This window comes from Eucyclogobius newberryi, unplaced genomic scaffold (genome assembly GCF_026437365.1).
Source record: "Eucyclogobius newberryi isolate DKJ021-1_F unplaced genomic scaffold, fEucNew1.0.hap1 SCAF_12, whole genome shotgun sequence".
In the NCBI taxonomy this organism is placed as follows: domain Eukaryota; kingdom Metazoa; phylum Chordata; class Actinopteri; order Gobiiformes; family Gobiidae; genus Eucyclogobius; species Eucyclogobius newberryi.
Window position 1 is genome coordinate 18643791 of NW_027315746.1, and position 5846 is coordinate 18649636.

Consider the following 5846-nt stretch of genomic DNA (forward strand, 5'->3'; position numbering starts at 1 on the left):
GTATTTACAGTGATTCATGCACATTTGAGTCATCTTTATTCTGCTGCATTCAAGACGTCAGTGCTCCGAAAATCCCAGTTTTCACAGACTCGTGATACTCGCTCACCGCGTATCAATTTTTGTTGTATTAACAGATGATAAATAAGAATAAACTTCTGCTTAGGAGCTGTAGCTTTCCATATTCTGGGCCGTCAGCATGGTCCGGCAGACCAGCACTGAGTTGTGATGACGTTTACAGTGACGTATTGGCCAAAGGCAGGCAGAAATCTGCATTGCACTTTTCAACCAGACGTCAGTGAATATGTTTATTTTATTAAGTTGTTTTAGATCAAGATTGTGCCTCACGGGTGTCTAACATTATACGCAGATAGCAGACTAAATAGTATTTTTAAGGCCAATAATATTTGAAAAGATATCTTTGAAATTAAACAGATTTCTTCTGTATCTACCTCTGTATCTACCTGCGTTGCATAAATGAAATTTCCCCATGTGGGACAATAAAGGAATATATTATATTATCTTATCTTATATAAAAGATGACAAAGTAAATGTTGTCATCCATTGCCAATTTGAGCAGGAAATCACAAGTTTTACGTTATTTTGGAATCGGGTAAAAGGTTCTTCCAAAAATCTTGTCCACCACACCAGCTCTGCCAAAGTAAGACATAAGTTTTTCACTCTTGTCACTGACACAGAGTTAAGCTTGAATTTCATGCTGAAGTCAAATGGTCATGATGTCATGGTTTGAAGGACAGAATGACTTGGTTTGTCTGTTGACTGAGAAGGGCCTATTCTTGCATGTTTGGGTGGGAGCGTAGCATATAATTGCAGAGCGGGATAGCAAGGAGAAATTGGGGGTAGGGAGAGAGTTAGCACGCAACAAGCTGGTGTGGGTGCCAAACTTGTCTAGAGGGCTGCTGCGTGCGAGGTTAGTTCTGCTCAGGCCCGGAGGCTCTGGCTGTTCCAAGGCACATCTTTCATTACAAAAAAAAGTCTTTGGAGAGAGGAGGATTTCTTTTTTTTTTTAGACTTTTTGGGGTAAAATTGGAAGACAGCCCGGTTGTGTGTGTATGTGTATGTGTATGTGTATGTGTATGTGTGTGTGTGTGTGTATGTGTGTGTGTGTGTGTGTGTGTGTGTGTGTGTGTGTGTGTGTGTGTGTGTGTGTGTGTGTGTGTGTGCGTGTGCGTTTAAGAGTGCATGAATCTTTAGTGTCCTCCGTCTCAAAAGAGCATTGCATTGTTTCGTTGTCAAGTTAGTTGTTAGGGAGCAACCAAAACCGCTGTACTTGTGTTGCAGCCATTGAGCATTACACCGATCCAAAAAATATCAGCGCAAAGAACAGAATGGAAAGTTTTTGTCGTTCCTTCTCGTATCCTCTCGGTGGGAGGTAAAAGGCGAGACCTCCAAAGTCCAAACCCATAGTCTTGGTGGTTAGTGGTGAAGGTGGTGGGTGTCAAATTGGGACGGGGTAGGGCTGTGGGTGTAAGCGCTTAACTGCCAACCAGATGGACAAGCGGGCCCGTGTGTATTTAGGGAGATCATACGGGATAACCTTGCAAGAACAGATTGGCATTTTGCTGACAAAACACATCGCATGCAAACGCCCCCGCTTTTGCGTCGCCCCTATACCTTTTGCCCACGCCCACGTGCAAACACATCACTACTATCATGTGCAGCTATTCAAATACTTTAAGTGGCATTTGCTTACATAGGTCTTATGGAAGTTATTTTAGAGTGTGTAAGGCAGTCAGCGAGGAGCCATAACAATAAGAGGATAGGCCCAAATGTTTCTAGGATTACACAACTTGCAGCACGAAACAATAGCAGCAGCTTTGACCTGAGCAAATGAGACAGCCTTGAGCAGAGCCGGTTAACTCATTTTCAGCGTCTGTGTCATGCATTAGGATTTACCTTGGCACTTTAAGGCCGATGTGCTGCTGGTATATCTGACCCAGAACAGTAAGAGCATCAGCATCTTTGGTTTGACTTAACGCCATGTTCCAATTTTCGCCCCACCACAATAAAAGATCAAGGATTATTTGTCAGCTGGAAGCAAAAAAGTACAGCTCAGAAGATAATTCTAGAACATTTTTCCCCTTTTCCAAAGCTGTAGTCAAAATAGTTTCCTTTGAAGCGACACAAGAGCAAAATGTTCTTGGACATACAGTGAAATATTTGATGAATGGCGGCAATAAACCTTGTGGTAGTGAAAGCAGAAGCAGTAAAAAGTATTAACAGTAGTTGTAGTACTTTTGGAGTGGAACGCTATACATATACAACTATCACTACAAAGTGCATTAAAGTTGTTACAGTAAATGTGGCACCATACAAGTAGAATAGTACAACTGTTACTTCAGCTATAATAAGTTAAATATTGTTCATACAGTGTTTTAATACAGCACATGTATGCACAAATAAATTAAAAGTTACAGCGATGTCATTAAAGATGCACTATGTAACTTTTCGAGGTGGATGTCATGTTATTGTTTTGTCTAAAATGTTCCGCAGTATGGCATTCAACTTACAGTATCCATCTTGCATTTATTCAATTACAGTATTTAGCAAAGGAAAAAAAAAATGCATTCGCCTCGCCACAGATCTGACCTGTGATTTAATGTGATCATTTATGCTTTAAGTTTTTGTATTGTGAACTTGTAATGTATGGAGATGTAATACATTTATTATGGTTGTAAAGCACTTCAAATTACTTTTTTTGTATGAAGTGTGCTCTACAAATTTGATTCATGAAGTGCCATACTGGATACATACATACATTGCAGGCAACGCAATGAGTTTGCCATGGCAACAAGCAGGTGGCAAACCCTCCACCAGAAAAGTTACACAGTACACATATGAGTAAACAGCAAATGTAAACGATTTAGCTAAAAAATACTGATCATTCTCTACTTTTCCTCAACACTGCATCCATTAGCTCTAGAATGTGAGTCTTTGTTGTCATTTGAACCCTACCAACGCCAAGAGCGTCTACATAACATAACTTATCAGGAGTTCCTCTGTTCTACTTTGTTGTAATTTCCACAACAACAGGAGTAGCCTACACACTGGACCCTTGATGCCCAACCCCAAATTTATTAAAACAACATGTTCGGCGAATGTTCCAAAATAATGATTACGTTATCGCTGCTGTCATTTTCCACTTTGCACCTGTGGTCTGAGCGGACTTCACTGTAACTGCTGAGTCTGACTGCCCGGGTTTGTCACTGTGACCTCAGGAACCAAGACGCTTTTGATGAATATCTACTTAATAATATTTACATTGATCTAGTCTACAGTTTCCTTTCCCATTTCACACGGCACTGACAAATAAAGCTTACGGGCCAAAACATCCTGTAGTAGTAGTTAGTAGTAGTAGTAGTAGTAGTAGTAGTAGTAGTAGTAGTAGTAGTAGTAGTAGTAGTAGTAGAAATAGAAGGTAGTAGAAGTAGTAGTAGTAGTAGTAGTAGTAGTAGTAGGTAATAGTAGTAGTTGTAGAAGGTCATAGTAAGTAGTAGTAGGTAATAGTAGTAGTAGTTGTAGTAGTAGTTGTAGAAGGTCATAGTAGTTGTAGGTAATAGTAGTAGGTAGTAGTTAGTAGTAGTAGTCGGTAATAGTAGTTGAAGGTAGTAGTTGTAGTAGTAGATAATAGTAGTAGGTAATAGTATTAGTAGTCAGTAGTAGTCAGTAGTAGTAGTAGTAGTAGTTTGTGAGGTTAGAGTCTTTGTATTTGAACTGAGCAGTATAAAACAATTACCCAAACACACACTGTAAGCTAAATGATGTAACTGTTTTCATTATGGTGAGAGAAAGGTTTATGCTGATTTTTTCATAGTGAAAAAGAAGATAATGAAGTGGTTTTATTGTCCCCTGCCACAATTTAATGGCAAAGTAATTGGAGAAACTCGGTTAAGCTTATCACACAGACTTTAACAACCAACTTTGTGCCACCACAAAGCTGCACATGTGGAACATCTGTCTGGCTTTTATAGATCAGTCTAATGATATAAATACAGTTATGTTTTAAATAGCAGCGTGTGGTTTGGTTATTGCCGTTGGCTGGTAATGCACAATACATCGCAATAGTAGTTAAACCTTATTGTACCTGTAGTTTAGACCTCTAACAAATGCTCTAAACATGCGCTGAAATACATCTGATTATTCTTAGATTAGCAGTTCAAATTTCAGTCTTCACTCAAATGTAAAAGCTCCTTGAGTTGTTTACAAAGAGGACTGTGAACACAATCCAACTTTTTAAACATATAAATCTATCTACTATATAATAAATCTACTTGCATGTTGAAAAATCCCAATTCAATTATTTTATAGTTTGTTTTGTTTTCTCAAAAACCATGCAGCCTTGGCATAGATGCATACAATTATGAAATGTGGCAGCTCAAATGTGCCTTTTCCCATTGGCTTATTCTTCCTGTAAAACCCCCTCGAGTCAAGACAAAGATGAGCTTAGTGACTGGATTCAATCCTGTTTGGTCACCTAACACGGAGAGAGCATTGTGCTGGAAGGTTGAAGGCCTCTTAAGCTCATATGACCACCTTTCTTTGGAAATTACGTCTGTCACAGAGGGTTAGCCTAAACGAATATAAGAATTGTCAAAAGGTAAACAGGTCAACAGAAAGCATTGTCCACTGTTAAGCTGATGTACTGTAAGGAGTGCTGATTCTTAAACCTCACACACCACGGCCCCCTTAAAACATGGGCCTGAAAATGCAGTCACATGTGGATTACTAAACAATCAATACCCAAAAACTAGTCACTAACACTAAAAGCACATTTTGTTTTTGTGTGTGTGATGTTTCATTACTGAATAATGTGGACATCACCGTAGTTAATAACATAACATTGAAGAAACTATTATTGTAACAGTGGAAGCAAAACTGAGAATCAACACTTGTCCTATTGAAATGAGTTTGAAATGGTTGTATTGTGACAATACAATACACGTACTAAACTGGGTAAAACCACATCTAAAAGACAAGTCCAGAACAAAACTAAGACAAATCTAGGAAAACTAAACCTAGCCTTTAGCTAGACAATTCTTCTTCGACTAAATTGCAAACCCAAACAAACCTTGCCAAGCCTGCACCACTATCACCAGCTGCATTATATGAGAACCATCAGTCAAGAGCATGGAACACTTGTGCAGATGGTTTTAACATGATCATCGTTATGTTCAAATGTATGTAACCCCCAGAGATCCTTGCTTGTGCTATTTTTGTCAAAATGTCCCTTGCTTTGGCTTGTTCCTGACGATCCACCTCTTACACATGCTCTCTTTCTCTCTGTCTGTCTTTACCACTAAAGCCACATAGCCACACTCACTTTTCCATGGCCTCTCATTCTTGGGCGCTCTGCAAACTAAGTAAATGAACGACACAATCCGGAAATAGCTTTCCATAGCCGGAGATGGTGGGAAGGAAAATCCCTTTACTGGTGTTGGCAGGACAGGAGGAACAGAGCTTCAGAGCAAATTCTTTAAAACTTGTAGCTTTCCCTTCTTCAACCGAGTCTGTGTAGCTTTTTTTATTACCGTCTTATTCCACTCAGCTGTCCGGCACATGCAACACAGCAGTATTACAAGCAACCATGTTGCCTACGCAAGGACACGGTTGTAAAGGTTAACTTATCTTTAGCTTTAGAGGTCATAGGTCACCCTTAAAAACAAGACAGATGTCCCTAAAGGAGTTTGGGGCAGGGTAAGTGTAGTTGGGATAGGCCAGGAGTTAGACAGGGAGGGGGTTGGGTGCAGACAGGAGGTGTGCCAGCAGGTTAAAAGCAGGGTCAGCTCTACACACAGAAAGTTATCTGGATACCTTTCCGCAGCTGCCAA